Source organism: Diabrotica undecimpunctata, chromosome 7, assembly GCF_040954645.1.
Source record: "Diabrotica undecimpunctata isolate CICGRU chromosome 7, icDiaUnde3, whole genome shotgun sequence".
Classification (NCBI taxonomy): domain Eukaryota; kingdom Metazoa; phylum Arthropoda; class Insecta; order Coleoptera; family Chrysomelidae; genus Diabrotica; species Diabrotica undecimpunctata.
Genome location: NC_092809.1, coordinates 82005964 through 82024975, shown reverse-complemented (window position 1 = coordinate 82024975; position 19012 = coordinate 82005964). Strand labels below are relative to the sequence as shown.

Below are 19012 nucleotides of genomic sequence, written 5' to 3'. Positions count from 1 at the left end.
TGACCCTCTCTCTCAGTTCCTTATTTATTCCTTCGTTCCAACTTTTTCTTGGTCTACCTCGTTTTCTCTTTCCTTCTGGTTGCCACTTTAGTATTTCTTTTAGCATTCGTTGTTCGTCCATTCTTTGTATGTGTCCGAACCAGATAAGTTGTTTTGTTGTTAGGTCCTCTGTGATTGTTCGTTTGATTCCCATTATTTCTCTAATGCGTTCGTTGGTAATCCTTTCTCTTCTAGATCTTCCTGCGGCTCTTCTCCAAAAATCCATTTCCGTCGCTTTCAGCGTTGACAGTGTTCTTTCTTTCAGTGGCCATACCTCACAGCTGTATAAAGTGATAATTAATCAATCAATACACACCACAAATTATTTATCTTGAAGAAACCAATTTTAAATATTCCACGTGCATGAATCTAAAGTCCTTCAATTCATATTTTAAAAACAGAGATAATGCAAAACACGCATCAGGTGGAGTTGCAATATATGTAAAGGAACAAATAATATCCAAAGAAATTCCATTAATCACAAATCTCGAAGCTGTAGCTGTAGAAATTGGCACCACACAAAAGATCAACATATGTAATTATATATATATATATATATATATATATATATATATATATATATATATATATATATATATATATATATATATATATATGAGCAATTCCAATATTTTTCACCCACTTTTGTGGGACGGGTCTTCGGATTTGCTCCAGCTGTTTGAAATTGATCATTTCGCGTTTGATTTCGCATTGATCGTGAAAATCGCGTGTTTTCGAATTTTCAAGCTAGCAGCAAAAAAATCTTTGAACTTTTAGAGTAACGAAACTTGGTGTGATGATAGTTCTTCATATGTACAACAACCTGTAACTCTTTATTTTTGGTGTTTCGGCCATTATTGACCTTATCTAACTGCTTCAAAAATTGGAAAAATCGAGTATTATGCATCTAAAGTAAGCCAAAGTACTCGGCAATTTTGGCATTCTTGAATCAATTTCATAATACTAATCCCTTTTTCTCAATATAGATAATAAAAGAACTTACCAAGAGCTTTATCTTAAGTGATGGTAGAATTCTCTGGGTGCTCGAAAACAAAAGTTTGAATTGTTAAAACATTTTTTTATAATTCAGGGTATTAAATCTGTGAAAAGTCGTTTTTGCCTATTAGTAAGTTTATGTTTATATTGAACAACTTTGAGTTTGTAGCATATAGAAAACTTCTTTAGTCACTTCTCAAATCTATTAGCAATTGAAACAGTTTTTTAACCACAAAAAAAAATGTACCGCCGAGCGGCCAAGAGTGTAAGGATTAATGCTAGTACGAATTCGTACATATTCGTATATATATATAATAGCATTAATCCTTACACTCTTGGCCGCTCGGCGGTACATTTTTTTTGTGATTAAAAACTGTTTTAATTGCTAATAGATTTGAAAAGTGATTAAAGAAGTTTTCTATATGCTATAAAATCAAAGTTGTTCAAAATTTTACATAAACTTACTAATAAGCAAAAACGACTTTTCACAGATTTAATACCCTGAATTATAAAAAAACGTCTTAACAATTCAAACTTTTGTTTTCGATCACCCAGAGAATTCTACCATCACTTAAGGTAAAGCTCTGGGTAAGTACTTTTATTATCTATATTGAGAAATGATGATGAATATGATGATAATGATGAATATGAAATTGATTCAAGAATGCTAAAACTGCCGAGTACTTTGGCTTACTTTAGATATATAATACTCATCAAAGCTGACTGGCGCAGTTTTCAAGAAATTATCCGTAACGAATCATCAAAAATTTGCTCAGAAAATTCAATAGACGAAATAATTCTACAGTTCAATAAACTCATAACGGAAGCAGCTCTAGAAGCGATAGGTAAAACAAAGTTTATTAAAAGAGATAAAGTAACTCCCTGGTGGAATGAAGATTGTAAAGAAGCTATTAAGAAAAGTAAGAAAGCTCTTCAAAAGTACAAACGGTACAAAAGCCTAGAAAACTTAATTAATCTTAAAAAAGTAGGGTTAGAGCCAAACTGATTACCACAAGATCTAAAAACAATCCTAATCTAATCTAAAGACAATCCTGGATAAAATATGTAGAAACGATCAATAATTACACATCCTTAACAAACATATGGAGGAAAATAAAAAATATAACGCACTAGCTCATATCAAGGAATCGATTCATTAGAAGTAGAAAATAAATCGTCAATAACAAACCATGCAGAAATCGTAGAAAAAATAGCGGAAACATTCAAGTTAGCATCCACAAATTGTAACTATGATGAAGATTTCGTAACATACAAAGAACAAAAAGAAACTATCCCTATTAACGTAGTAAACAATAATGAACCTATAAATGCACTTATCACAATCAGAGAACTAAGAGAAATGGTAGATTCTTTAAAGGATACATCCCCTGGCCCCGATGACATCCCAGCTTCTTTTTTGAAACACCTACCTGACAAAGCAGTAGAAATATTATTAAAAATATATAATCGTATATGGACCAAACATGAATTTCCCAATTTATGGAAAACAGTCATAACTATTCCCATCTTAAAATCTAATAAGCCACAAAAGACAGCAAATTCTTATCGTCCATTGTCTCTAGCCTGTGTAATGTGTAAGCTTTTAGAAAAAAATTATAAATAAACGTTTATTGTGGTGTCTGGAAGAAAATAACCAACTGATTAATGAACAATCTGGATTTCGTCCTTTAAGATCGACTACCGACAATTTAGTAGATATAGAATCACATATTAATAACGCATTCTACAACAACCAAAAATGTATTGCAATTTATTTTGATTTGCACAAAGCATTTGATATGGCTTGGCATCACAAGATAATTTCAACACTGGAATCATGGGGCTATCAAGGAAATATACTTGCTTTTATTAAAAATTTTCTCCTAAATAGAAATTTCAAGGTAAAAGTAAACGGACTTCTATCTCATGTAAAATATCAAACAAATGGTACACCCCAAGGCTCGGTAATCAGCCCGAAGCTTTTCCTTATAGCTATCAACGATATAATCAAATCAATGAACAAACCCATTCAAGCGAGATTGTACGCGGATGATCTTATAATATTCTTAAATGGAAACAATATACAGAGTATGGCCAAATTATTACAAGATCAACTGGATAAATTTATAACATGGTCTAAAAGGGGTGGTTTTCAATTTGCTTTATCTAAAACTCGCTGTCATATTCTCAAAGAGACCAAAACAGATAAAAGAATTACCTACTTTAAAACTTGGGGGTCAGACACTTGAATATGTAAATACAATTAAATATCTAGGTCTAATATTTGATCAAGCTCTAACCTGGAAGGACGACATCAAATATATATCAGCTATATGTCAAACAAGACTAAACATCTTGAAATGTCTTTCTAATACGAACTGGGGAGCAGACGGTAGAACTCTACTTATACTATATAAAAATTTGATCCGCTCTAAGATCGATTATGGATGCCCCGCTTACTCGTCTGCTTCAACAACAACTCTAAAAGTTTTAGACACCATTCAAAGAAGACAGGAATTAATGCTCTCATATGCATCGAAGCGGTACTCTTTACAATATCACCAAACCATTCGCTGCTCGAATATCCAGCACGCAAAAACCCACATTCCCTTTTAAGAAAGATGCAGACACACATAAATGAATTAAACATTAAAGTCCCCGAAATCTACCCTAGCAAGATGCCAACTCCCCCCCCCCCCTTGGCTAATGTCTTCTCCTCACATAAATTTGGATCTATTATCAGAAAATAAGAAAGAAAGCAATCGTCATCTAATTAATTCTAAATATCAAACCTTAATTTCTCAATTTTCTTCCTTCAAACAGTTATTCACAGATGGATCTAAAACAGAACGTTGTGTAGCATCTGCCTTTGTAACAAAGGATAAAATAAAGAAATATAAACTAGCGGAGACTAATACTATTTTAACAGGAGAACTTTGCAATATATAAAGCGATATGTCATGTTACAAAATGTCCTGAAACTAACTTCTTAATAATTACTGACAGACTAAGTTCTCTAGAAATCATCTCAAAAATCTATCGTTATGTTATTATAAGTCTTCTAATTTATTGTTTTTATTTATTTATTAAAGGTTCTTAAAAAACAACACTTACAAATTTATTACTTAATAACCGTTAAAAATTTATTAAAGTCTTTATTACTAATTTATCTTACACGAACAATTATACAATTTGTTATGATACGGGCGTTACATTTTAAAAAACGCGGCGCGATCTTCAAAAATTAACTGTTCTCCTTAAATAAAATGTCCCATCATCATCATCATCCAGCCCCATTTTCACATCCATTGTTGGATATAGGCCTCCGCCAAATGTCTCCAGTTCTCTCTATCTCTAGCTGCTGCAATCCAGTTTGTTTCTATTCTCCTTAGGTCGTCGGTCCATCGGGTGGGTGGTCTGCCTCGACTTCGCTTGTCGGCTCTTGGTCTCCACTCCCAATAATCTCTTCGTCCATCTTCCGTCTTCCATTCTAGCAACATGTCCAGCCCACCTCCACTTTTGTTTATTGATTCGCAGTATAATATCGTCTACGCCAGTTCGTCGGCGTATCTCCTCATTTCTCACGTGATCTTTCAAGGTCAGGCCCAGCACTGATCTCTCCATTCGCCTTTGTGTTACCCTCAATTTTTCGGCAGTAGCTTTCGTTAAAGTTAGTGTCTCTGCTCCGTAGGTCAAGACTGGTAAGATGCATTGGTTAAATGCCTTCCTTTTCAGGTGAATTGGGGTATTTGTTTTAAAAATGTCTCTCATCCTTCCATATGCCGCCCATCCCAACGTGATTCGTCTATTTAGCTCGCAGGTTTGGTTGTCTCTGGTTATTCTAATTTCATGACCCAAGTATGTGTATTTATCGATTAATTCTACCTTGTTGTTATTGATCTGTATCTCTTCGCTGAGAACCATATTGGTCATCATTTTGGTTCTCTCGAAATTTATCTCCAGCCCAGTTTCTTGTAGTATGTCATTCAGTTCTTGGAGCATGTCTTTGATCTCTCCCAGATTATCTGACAGAAGCACGATATCGTCCGCAAAACGTAGATGGTTTAATCTTTCTCCATCGATGGATATTCCTTTCTGTTGCCATGTTAGTCTTTTAAATGCATACTCAAGAACGGTAATGAACAGCTTTGGTGACATGGTATCACCTTGCCTGACTCCCCTTTTTATCTTTATTTTATTAGTTGCTGAATGTAGATTTATGGTTGTTGTGGCATTTTCATATATATTTTTAACTATATTACAATATCTGTGGTCGACCCTGCAATCTTGTAGTGCTCTTAAGATGGACGGTAGTTCCACTGTATCAAACGCCTTTTTAAAGTCTACAAATACCAATGCCAAGGGACGGTTATATTCGTTAGTTTTTTCTATCAGGGTTTTTAGGCACTGCAGGAGATCGTTTGTGCCGTAATTAGGGCGGAAACCGGCTTGTTCCCGAGGTTGGTAAAAATCCAGCTTTGTCTCTAATCTGTTCGTTATTATTCGGGTGTATAATTTATAAAGATGGTTAAGGAGACTGATTGGTCTGTATCTTTCCAGGTCTGCTATATCTCCCTTCTTGTGTAAGAGTACAGTTATTGAATTATTCCACTTTGTTGGGATATTTTGATTCCATAGGCATAGATTAAAAAGCTTTTGAATTTTGGCTATCAGTACTGAGCCTCCTATCTTTATCGCTTCCGTGACGACACCGTCCTCCCCCGGAGCTTTGTTATTCTTCATCTTTATTAGAGCCTTGTAAATTTCGTCCAAGGAGATTTCTGGGATATCTTCGGAACCCTGATTTTAAACCTTCCTCTGCTGCTATTTAACTATATCTAGAGTCGATTGGTTGCTATATAATGTCTCATAGAATGATTCTACAATTTGTAACAAATGTTCTCTGTTTGATGTGATGTTGCCATTTCTATCCTTGAGTTTGATTATTTGTTTATTTCCATTTGTGAGTTTGCGTCTCATTATTTTCATACTCTTATTTTCCTCAATGGTTTTGATGATTTTCTCATCTTCGTATTTTCTTAGGTCCTTTCTGATTTCTCTTGATACTTCCTTGTTCATTTTATTTAAATCGTCGTTACTAGAGTTTTCGTCGCTTCTCAGTATTCTTCTTTGTTCCATTTTTTTCTGTGTTTCCAGACCAATTTTTTTTGATTCACGCTTTTTGGGCAGCATTTATTTTGAGCTTCTGTTATTGCTTCTACTATTATGTCATTTAGGATGTTAATATCATTTGTTGATGATTTTTTTTGAAGGAATTTACCGATATGATCTTCAAAATTTTGTTCGTTGTTTGGATGTGTCCATATGTTTATTTGCTTCTTTTTTATCATATTGTGTCGTTCATAGTTGGTATTTAACACAATGGTGGCTCTCACCATACGATGGTCGCTTGATTTCGCAAATTTATTTAGCACTGTCACATCTGTAAATATGTATCTGTTATCAGTGATAAAGTAATCGATCTCGTTTGTCGTCTTCCCATCTGGGCTTTTCCACGTCCATCTGCGGTGAGGTTCCTTTTTGTAGTAACTGTTCATTAGGAATAGGTTTTTCTATAGTAGGAAGTTTAAAAGAGTGTCGCCACGGTCTTTCCGTCCCTGACTTCAAAAATTTCCAAGAGCAGTTTCTGCTGGATCCAGTTTTGTTCCTATTTTGGCGTTAAAGTCTCCACATATAACTGTAAAATGGTTGTTTGTGATGGTTGTGTTTAAATCATCATAACAGACTTCGATCTCCTCGTCTGTATATTCTGTTGTTGGAGCATAGACTTGGATAACTTTTAGATTATATCTAGTATTTATTTTGAACGTGGCATATGTAAATCTAGTGGATACTGATTGGACAGTTTTTAGATTTCCTGCTAGCTGTTTGTTCTCCGTGATAGTAAAACAAGTGACCGGATTTTAGGGTCTCGAGGCCTTCACCTCACCTTCTCACTTCACTAACCCAGACGATGTCCCATTTGATCTTTTCTAATTCTTTTTCCATTTCTTTAAAGCTTTCATCAGAAAGTAGAGTTCTAGTATTCATGGTTGCAATTTTGAAAACTGTTTGTTTTTTAAAGCATACTCTTGTCAAATTTGTGCCCCCCCCCAGAATCCTTGGGACAGACTAATAAATCAGTGTGAGAGTGTCTACTCACCTGGTGTAGTTTCCGTTTTGTTTTAAAATCTGACATTTGTAAGGGTTTTTGGCTAAGTTCAATGCCACGCGAGCCACTACGTGTTGGCAAGGTTTCAGTTTCAGCCGCCCACTCTGGGAACAGACGCTGTTTGCAACCGTCCACTCTGGTTCAGACGCTCCTGCTCTCGCAGTATCACAGCCACTTAACTCATAATGTGAGTAACGCCTGTGAGTATCTGGAATTAGGCCTACAGGATTTTTACTTCTCATAGCCTTAATCCAGTAATGACATTACAAAATGTCCCATTTATATATAAAATGCCGTTATCTAGAAGGATCGATGACCTTTTCCATTAGAACGGGATCCCATCGAATAGACTGGTCTTTCGGCGAAGGGACTAGAGGTTGGTCGACGGCTGAAACTGTTTTTTTTTAACTGAGCGCCGAAATAACTAGAACAGAAAAGATATTAGCAATAAATATGTTTACAGTTTTGAGTCATATGACACATCATTATTTATCGTAACATTGCCCCCCTCTTAAAAGATGGTTCCTCCTGGAACCTTGCCGGGACTGGAACTGGAACAGTATGCAGGTATCGGCAACTGGACCCTCTTTTACAACTTCCAGTTGTTTAAAAATGACAAGGAACGGTTTTCTCTCCGCACCAGTAACTATGCGGATTGCAACAGACTAACACCTGGACTTCGGTGTCTTTAGAGATCTCCTCCACCATACTTCGGATAACCCTCCAATCTAATAGGCGGCACTCTAACTTTGGCATGGCTAACTTTTGCACGTCGGACTCTAGTACGTGCTCTCTCAATTGTAGTAAGGCTTCCCATACATCTAGGTAGGTAGGTTGGTCACGGGCAGTGCCTTTTGTTACCAGGTAGAAAAGGTAACGTGATGCTTTTTGGAGTTTCAAGGCTTTCACAGGAGCATTGAAGTTCTGTAACTCGACCGAACTTCCTTCGAAAGAGGGATGCCAACCCTGGTGCGTCTTTGATACTGGCCGGGATGGTAAGGGCCAGCGAGTAGTCATCGGGGAGCGCGAGTAGATCTTGCTTTTCTTCAGTGGTAACACAATGTCTTGCTTTACTGCTCCTACCTCCATAGGCACCCATGAATTCCTCAAACGTGAGGTCAGACACATTTTGGACTTGGTCATCTACGTCGTGGTCACCTTCGAAAGACGCCAGCCGGTTATGGTGTACTATCATCGGCTTTCCCCTCAGAATCTTGCTTATACGGTAATGACATCGTTGACCTTCTCCATAATGAGGTATGGACCTTCCCAAAACTGCTGCAATTTAGGAGAACAACCTTTTCGCTTCTTGGGATTTTAGAGCCAGACTTTGTCGTTCTTCTTAAAGCAACCTTTTTCGGCTTGTGTATCGTACCGTTTATTCATTCGGTCGCTGGCGATCTGAAGGTGGGAACGGACCAACTCATGTACATCGTCCATTCTTCTTCGTAATTCGATCACATAATCTTCACCTGCTACATCTTCTCCAGGTCGACACCCAAACTCTAGATCACAAGGTAGTCACATTTCGCGTCCGAATAGGACTCGGGCTGGTGTCTGGCCTGTTGATTCGTTAACAGCAGATCTGTAGGCCATTGTGAAGAACGGAAGATATTGGTCCCAGTCTCGCTGATGATCGGACACCATCTTTGTCAAATACTTGCCAACTGTCCTATTCATTCGTTCTACCATACTATCCGATTGCGGATGATACGCGGTAGTTCTTGTTTTCTTTATTAAAACATCTAACTGACGAAGTACTTCGGCTATTCTGCTCTTTGGGATCACCAACTGTCTTCTCTTCTCTGAACCGTCATCATTTTCCAGTACTCGTTTGAGCAAACCATCTTCCAGGATAAATGAGTCCCACTGGGCCCAATACGTCTTAAATAGGGAGCATAGGTTTGACATTTCTTGCCAAGGTGGTCGACGGTTTTCCTCTTTCCATTTTCGAATTTTCTGGACAACTGGATCTCTCTCTTGTTCTTCCTTTATCTTGGTGGGCGTCCAGTCGTCGTTGACCATCGATGTTCTTAGCACTGCTGCTTTCTTGGATTCCGTTTTGTTGCAGTAGGAACACTCTGCTGGACATGGCCTTCTGGAAAGAGAATCAGCGTTTCTGTGGCTAACTCCGGCCCGGTGCTTAATCTTGAAATCGTATTCTTGGAGTCGTTCGATCCATCTGGCTATCTGACCCTCTGGATTCTTAAACTGCATCAACCACTTAACGACCCTGCATGGTCGGTTCTGATTAAAAACTTCCTTCCATAGAGGTATTGATAGAAGTGCTCTACTAATTTAACTACTGCTAGAAGTTCTTTTCTTGTGACGCAATGATTCCGCTCATGTTTTGAAAGAACTTTACTAAAATATCCGAGAACTCGTTCCTATCGTCCTTGAATTTGAGACAGCACTCCAATTCCCACATTACTTGCATCTCTATCTAAGATGAACTCTCCTTCTGGCAGTGGATACCCTAAAATTGGTGCAGTGATTAAATGCTTTTTTAAGGTCTCAAAAGAATTTTGGCAGTGTGTATCCAAGCAGTAGTCTCTTGCTTCCTCTGTAAGTCGCGTTAATGGCTTAGCGATATTTGCAAACTTCTTAATAAACCTCCGGTAGTAAGTATATAGTCCAAGAAAACTTCTCACTTGATGTTTGTCCGTTGGTACTGGCCATTCCTTAATGGAATCGATTTTTCCCTTATCCATGACCACTCCTTCTTTACTGACTATATCACCCAGATAATTGACTTTACCTTGAAATAGCTGGCACTTCTTGGGGTTTAACATCAATCGGGCAGCTTTAAGTCGATTAAAAACGTTTTCTAAATTCTTCAGATGATCTTCAAATGTCTCTCCCAAGACGATTATGTCATCGAGGTAACTCAGGCGTGTTCTCCAAGATAACCCCCTCAACACATTTTCCATAAGCCTCTCAAATGTCGCAGGAGCATTACAGAGTCCAAATGGCATAACGTTGAATTGCCACAATCCAGATCCTGTGGTGAAGGCTGTCTTCTCTTTATCTACTGGGTCCATTTCTACCTGCCAGTATCCAGACTTCAAATTCAAAGTAGAAAACAATTTTCTTCCAGCCAATGTGGCCAATGTATCGTCGATCCGAGGCACAGGATAACTATCTTTCTTGAGGAGCACCGGAGAGACCCATGGGCTTGTAGAAGGTTCTATCACCCCGTCTTTCTTCATTTCCTGAACAATCGTTTCGGCTTCCTCTCTTTTCGCCTGTGGTAATCGTCGAGCTGTTTGATGAATTGGATTAGCATTACCAGTATCAATTTTATGCTTACCAACGGTCGTTCTTCCCGTCTTTCCTCCTTTCGGTACGAAAATATCACGATACTGCCGAAGAAATTCCCTTAATTTCCTTTTCTCCATCTGATTTAGAGACTGTTCTGCAACTGCAACCATTTGGTCGAATTTGTCGTTGGAATTATCAGATGTTGTCGCCTGACGGATTATGGATGTCACAGGTACACAAGTTCCTACTTTTGTCTCTTTCTTGATGGTCACTGGGTAGTCGTTGACATTGATAAGTCTCGCAGGAATTTCTTTAGCCGAAGTCACCAATTCCTTTCCAATTATGATTCCACGGCCAACCTCGTCGTCATAGTTCCAAGGCTCCATCATAACAGGTGTCCCTTCGTCCACAATTCCCTGTAGCCGCGCTACTATTATAGTTTCGCTTCTCGCAGGCACGACTGTATCTTCTTTAATGGCTGCTTGCACAGTGTTGTCATCATGTGGATGAAGAAATACCTCCTCGTTACCAACTTTGATTATCTTATTCTTAAAATCCAATTGGAATCCATGCATATTCATTATGTCCATTCTTAATATAACATCCTCTTCGATGTCAGCAACTATAACAGTATGGACGAACTTTTCTGCTCCAATTCCTAATTGTACCTGGATTTCTCCATGAATGTTGGCATTTTCACCTGTAGCGGTCCGAAGTCGCAACCTCGTTGGTGACAGTTTCTTAAGGCTGTTTATAACTGTCGGGCGTATATCCGGTATCCACCAACAACGTATGCCTTCTACCATTTATTTCTCCATCTACACATACACTATCTTCACGACATTTCAAAGAAGCATATGAGAGGGTCTTTGGAAAAGTTCCGGGTCGAAGCTGCCCCCCTAAGGCCGACCGTTCTAGTTTTCCTGAGGGTGAGTTTCTTGATTGGTGTCGTACCTAGGGTGCTTAAATGAACTTCGTACGTGTCCTATTTCGCCACAATTCCAGCATCTTATGGTCTTCGTTTTCTTGTATGTCATACTTTTCATCATATTAACGAGCTGGTCCAGTTTATCTTCATCTCCTTCCTCTTTTACAGTCCTAACTTTACTGTGCCCGTCAGAGGCCTGCGTAGCTGACTTGTATTCGAGGGCGGCGGATAAGACATCAACCAGCGTCTTGTGACGAGCTAATCGTAGTGTTCTCTGCATTTCATGATCACGAAGACAATCAATAAACGTTTGAACGGCCAATTTTTCCATCATGTCTTCAGGAGCTGTTGGATAAGCATATCGTACTAATCTGGCAATATCTACCTCATATTCTTGAAGAGCCTCATCTTTCTTCTGTCTTCGATTTTTAAGCTGCGACCGATATACATGCTCCAAATGTTCGTGGCCATATCGCATACTTAACCTCTTCTTCAGTTGTTCGAAATCATCCGTCTCCTCTACGGCTATGGTCTGAAGCACATCTAAGGCATCTCCTCGAAGAGCGATAGTCAGGTTTATAGCCTTTTCTTTTTCAGACCATCCATTCGCTCTTGCGGCTGATTCGAACTGTTTCATGTAGTTCCATGATGATTTTCCGTCGAAAGTTGGGACTTTCACATGAACAGAACCTCCACTTCCTTCAAATTTCGGAAGTGTTTCCAACTTACATTTCGTCTCTTCTTCTTTTGTCTCCACTGTAATTGGATTGTTTCCTCTCTCTGCTGTTCCTGTTTCCTCCATCTTCCTTTCCATCTCTTTCATCTTTTCTTCGAAGGCCGACATATCGGCAGCAACTTGGTTTTTTAACGAAGATATTCTATCGTCGAGGGCAGACATCTCGGAAGTTACTTTGGAGATGTTGGCAGAAACTTTACTTTCCAGAGAAGAAATCTCGTTAGAAACTTTGTTTTCTAATGAAGCGATGTCGTCGGAAACTTTCGAAATATCGCCAGAAACTTTGTTCTCCAATGATGCGATGTCACCAGAAACTTTGTTCTCTAATGATGCGATGTCACCAGAAACTTTCGAAATCGACGAGAGGACAGCATCTTCAAAATATAAATCTCTGGGTCCAACCCTTCTTCCTTCAAAGCGTTCTTTAGTCGTTGGACTAACTCAGCCTTTTTTTCGGTAGAAGCTAATTCTCTGTCCTCGAGATGTCTTTAACTTCGTAACTGTGAGCTCATAAATCGTCGTCATTTTCACAATTTAAAAATATTCACTTCGGAATACCACTTGTTATATTATTATAAGTCTAATTTATTTTCTATTTTACTTCTGACACCATTTGTTATGTTATTATAAGTCTTCTAATTTATTGTTTTTATTTATTTATTAAAGGTTATATTTATAACACTTACAAATTTATTTAAGTCTTTATTACTAATGTATCTTACACGAACAATTATACAATTTGTTCTGATCTTCAAAAATTAACTGTTCTCCTTAAATAAAATGTCCCATTTGTATATAAAATGCCGTTATCTAAAAGGATCGATGATCTTCTCCATTAGAACAGGATCCCATCGAATAGACTGGTCTTTCGGCGAAGGGACTAGAGGTTGGTCGATGGCTGAAACTGGTTTTTTAACTGAGCGCCGAAATACCTATAACAGAAAAGATATTAGCAATAAATATGATTACAGTTTTGAGTCATATGACACGTCATTATTTATCTTAACACTATTCTTCCCATCCTGTGGCCAAACTCATTAGACAAGAATTGCATACCTAAACCACAGAAACATTGCTTTCCTGTGGGTGCCATATCATGTTGGAATTACGGGAAACGATCTGGCGGATAAATATGCACGAGAAGCCTTAGAGGACACAACTATTGAATTCTATCCAAAAACTCCAGCGACGGATCTCAAATCACATTTCCACAGCAAAATAGTCAACATATGGAATAACAGATGGTGTAAAAAACAGGCAAAATTACTTGAGATAAAACCAATATTTCAACCATGGTCTGATAGTTCCACCAATCGTTTTTCTCAGGTTATCATCACACGACTGCGACTTGGTTATAGTCGCTTTACGCATGGACATCTGATGACAAGGGATCCACAACCCGAGTGTTATGCTTGTGAGACTCCGCTAACAATAAAACACCTTCTAGTGGAGTGCCCGTTACACAGTGCGGAAAGATGTAAATTCGGAATCCCGGAGAATTTGAGAGAACTATTCTTAAAGTGCGGTGCCAAAGTGAGTATGCAATATCTAAAAGCAATAAACTATTTATACAAAATTTAATTGTTACACTGTTCAATTATTGTTAATACTTTTCCTTTTTTCGCTAATAGCCTTACAGGCTGATGTGAGTTTGTAAAAAAAAATTATTTTCATTAATACATTTACATTTCGTACTTTTACCGATACCAATAAAATTTCAAATCCGTGTATAAATTATAGTAAATTCATATATACAGAAATGTGACCAAAGCGCCTCGACTATGACGACTCAGCAGAAGTCAACGACGGAGGATATGAAGAAGACAACCCGATTATTATTATTATTGATAGTTTTCATTAATATCTATAATTTTAAATATAAAAACGATTATTTTTAAATATCCTAACTCATTATTTTCAAAAATAAAGATTTTTTTGGTAAATCAAAGCGCAATATACATTTCTATATAAAACATAATGTTTTCAATGTCCTAAACTTCCTATTATTGTACCATACAGAAAGTAAAGACTAACTCTCGAGGTAGATGTATTATCAGCTAAATTCATAAATGAAACGGTTTTCATTACGTCCGAAACACTTAAATGTAATAAAATATTCTCAAAGTTAAGCTCACAGCACACTGCCAACATCTATTATATGGCCAGGCTAAATTGGATATAAATATTTAATTTAATTACAGAAAAGTGTGTGTACTCTTCATTTGCCCGACTTGATTTGATTCGTTCAGTTTTTCAATTTTCATTCAAAATTTATTGTTACAGGATGACGAACATTTTCATTTGAGTTTTTTTTTGTTATCTGAATTTGAAATGTTAGCAAACTAGGTAGTATAACCACGACTGGATAAAAAAATCTTAATAACAATTTTAATAAATAAATAAAAATATCTATCTATATAAAAGGCTATGATGACAAGTCACACCGTTTGTCCAGTAAGGTAACTACGCCACCTAGGAAAGAAATCTGAACTACCAACATTTGTCATTTCAATCATATTTCTTGAAACGATACAGTTAATTTCTTGCTAATTCATTCTACAAATTGATGATTCAAATATTGTTAGTCATAAATTTTACTACTTCACAGTAATTAATTTTTTCGCAAAATTGCTAAAAATATAGTTTACTGTAATGGTACGTTTAACAAACGTCAAAGTTTTTCCAATATAAAATAAAATTAAAACTAAACTCTGTTCAGATAGTTTAATATCAAAGTCTTCTATCAAAACCAATATCAGACTTCGATCGAAGCGGTCGTATTTTGCTACACTCCAACAAATTAAAATTTAATTGATTTTAAATGTGTTTTTAAAAAACCAAAGAAATAATTTATTTGTGTTTGTAAACATTCAAGTGATAACGATAAATTTGGTGTTTATTATCAATCCAATAATTACAATTCATATCTAAAACTGGCACAAAGTTAATTATGCCTAATACATCGTTTTACAAAAAGTACGTGGGATATGTATACTTTGCAATGCATGTAGTTCAAACATTGGGAATATTACTGAAATCAAGAGTTTACTAGTAGAGTTTAAAGCGGACATTAAGAAGAAAATTGAAGACTTTGATATTAAACTATCTGAACTCATCAATAAATTAAATCAACTTGATTCTATTACAACAACAGAATTTACCGACAGCATTGTCAATGAAGCCGCTGACCGCATATCTCGTTCCAAAAATTTTTTGGTTAGAGGCGTCCCTGAACCTAGAGGAGACGCACAAAATAAAAAAGATCATGATAAGATAAAATAAATTTAGCCCTAAAAGTCATTGGATGTCAAGAAAGTCCTGTTACATTTTATAGAGTCGGTAAACTAGATCAAAATAAACGCTATCCCGGATGATAAAAGTGATAATGAGTTCTGAACATCACACTCGAAAAATTCTTCGTAACAAAAATAAACTTTTGGAAAACAAATCGACTGAAACTTATTCTGTTATTGATGACAAGACACCTATGCAGCAACTTCGTTTAAAGGAACTTCGTACTGAGCTTGAAACTCATAAAAATAATGGAGAAAATGACCTTACGATTAAATATGCGAATGGCTGTCCAAAGATAATGAAATTTCGTTCATAATTCTTCTGCACCAAAATTTACAGATTGGATTCTTATGTATACGAATCTAAACTCACTTATGTCCAAATTTAATGAATTTATAAGTACTGTTCAACTTTTAAAACCTCACATTATTCTCCTAACAAAAAATGTGGCTTAATTCTTCTATTCCCGATGCTATTGTAAACATTGATAATTTTACTATATTTCGTAGAGATAGAGGTACTCGTCGAGGGGGAGGAGTATGCATCTATTTAGCAACTGAAATTACCAATACTTTTTCCATCAGTAATAAAACAATAGACGTACCCGGTATAGAAATTATCCACTTACTTATTACTAATAACTCTTTCATATTTAATATAGTTTGCATATACCGACCTCCGGATACAGTACTTACTCAGGACAATAAGCTTATTAACAAACTTAAGGGGGGGAGGAGTATGCATCTATTTAGCAACTGAAATTACCAATACTTTTTCCATCAGTAATAAAACAATAGACGTACCCGGTATAGAAATTATCCACTTACTTATTACTAATAACTCTTTCATATTTAATATAGTTTGCATATACCGACCTCCGGATACAGTACTTACTCAGGACAATAAGCTTATTAACAAACTTAAGGAATTATTATCTCTTGAAAATCTTATTGTTGTTGGAGAGACATTTTTCAGACATAAGCTGGCCCATTATTTCCAAAACGAAATACGGAATAAAAATTCAGGCCCTAGTAGACTCCCGTACTTTTTATGATTTTAATATGGAAATTTATGCAGGGACCCAGCAAGATAGGCCATACCAAATAAGCAATAAACCTATTGATATTGTCCAAAGACTGATAGCACTAATTTCTGGTAAAAATCTAAATATCACTTTCGATAATAATTGGTATTCCTCTTACGAACTTGTGAAAATTTTGCATAAACGACATAGTTTAACTTCAGTAGGAACTCTGAAGAAAAACAAGCGAGAGATTCGCCCAGAATTTATACAGATTAAGAACAGACAACCACAGTCCTAGGTATTTGGATTTGATGATGATGATGAAAGAGATAAATCTACCGGCGAGAAACTTTTACCAGAAATAATAAGTTTCCATAACTTTACAAAAGGAGGGGTTGATACGGTGGATGAGTTAACAGGAAGTTACAGTGTAGCTCGTAATTGTAGAAGGTGGTCACTAAGAATATTTTTTTCACTAATGGACATAGCTGGAGTCAACAGCCAGGTAATTTACAGAACAAACACTAGTGACTATTCAAAGAAACGTCGTATATTCCTGGAAGATCTGGGATTAGCATTAGTTACGCCAATTATGGAAGAACGAAAAAGTAATCCGCGACTTACAAAACATTTACGATCCAAAATAGTTCAAGTTTTTGGAGAAAGTGACCAAGCTCCACCGAAAAAGCAACGTACGGAACGTGGACGGTGTCAAAAGTGTTCCAGAAAATTTGATCGGAAAACTAAACAAACGTGCGATCAATGCCAAAATTTTTATTGTTTAGATCACCTTCATAGCATTTGCGACGAATGTATCCAGTTCCGGGACTCCTAACTTTTTTCAAGCTTGGATATCCAATGTCCTGCTTTTTTATATTTTTATTTGAGCCTTTTGAAAAAACTTTTTTGGAAAATCTCTTATTTTGAATCATTATCTTTTGTTTGTGAATTTTTTTATGTATCTAGTGTTTTTTGTTTGTAGGAATTATATTATTTTGTAAATTTTACCTAATACGCGGTCAAATTTAATCCAGTGGTAAAAACTGCTGTTATTAATGAAAACTTAGATAGTCAAATAATATATTTAAAAAAATAAATTCTTATTCGAAATTGTTGAGTTTTTCTAATAAAATTTAAATGGGGTCAATAACACCCCACTTGGGTTATTATACACACATTTTTCAGTTGAGTGACGCCGGGTTAAGGATTCCCATCAGTACAGCTGCGATATTCGATCGGTCAATACGTGTTTGTCAGTGTCTCTTGGTTTTTTGCGTAATGTGGTTTAAAATACATTATTATAGTTCTGATTAATTTTACATATTTGCTCATTAAATACCAGTGAATATTTTTTGTGAGTTATCAACAATGATCAACGACCCTCCTCTGGAGAAGGGGGTCACAGTTTTATCACAGAAAACATCGATCCTAACAACAGCGGTAAAAACAACAGCGATAAAAATAGCAGTTGGGATGTTAATAAACTAATTAGTTTCAAAAACATTGAAAAAGAAAATTTAAAAGCATTTATACCTAATAATCTCTTATCTAGAAAAGATATAATTAAACATGTCGATATTATTTTTGACAAACAATATCTTTTCAAAAAAATTTTATCTCATGTAGCAATCAGTGACGTTCAGAGATTGAAACGAAAATTATTGTGTCTGGTAAAAGTTTTGGTGCCTAGATAAACGATAATTTTGTTCCATTTCAGAGAAATATTTTACCATCAAATATTTTCATTAACTCGTTTGAAATACGACCGACCATGTAGCCAAAAAATGCCGTAGCGTAATAAAACTTTGTATACACTGTAGTAAAGAAAGGAAAAAATCTCATTTGAGTCACGAACCACAAGATATCTGTTGGTTTTACTGCAAAACTAATGTTCATAAATCTATTTCAAATGACTATTAAGTTCATATAAAACAATATGCAATTAAAAAAATTGCTGAGGATAATTTAACTTTTTCCGAAGCAAAACGTAATAACACTTCTTGTCTTGTCTTATTTCACTTGACAGAACAAGAATTTCCCCCTCCCCCACAATCTCGAGTTAAACCCCTTCCACAATCAAAGCAATTATTGTTACAACCTATCCGATCAAATTCTATGCCTAGACATGTCCCCAATCTCAAATAGAAAATCCCAACAAAAAACGTAAAGCTGCGTCATCCCCAAGAACAGATAGAGAAACCTGTTGTTTCCTTATAGAGAACAGTCCGTTACAAAATTATCTGGAGATGATTTTATAAAATCTTTTTTTGTAATTCCAAAAATTAATACTAATTTTTTTAAAAAAATATTGCAATAAACTTAGTTTAGTCAAAGTATTAAATGATTAAAAAATTTATGTAGCCTAAATTAGCGAGTCCCTGTTCAACCCAAACAAAAATTATCATTTTATCGCTTATTCAATTGTCCGCAAAGATAGAGCCGATGGTAGTTTTTTTAATACAATCGGTATTGCGATATTAATCAAAAATAATTAAAATTCTAATGTAATCACTCTTAACAATATTTCAGACAATTTACAAGCTTGTGCGGTTGTAGTTAATA

General features: G+C 36.1%; 1 protein-coding gene across 1 annotated transcript in view; it reads right to left on the bottom strand.

Annotated features, from left to right (window-relative positions):
* Smr (nuclear receptor corepressor smrter) overlaps window positions 1-19012 on the bottom strand; it is a 690586-nt gene that overhangs the window by 38727 nt on the left and 632847 nt on the right. The window lies entirely within an intron of this gene.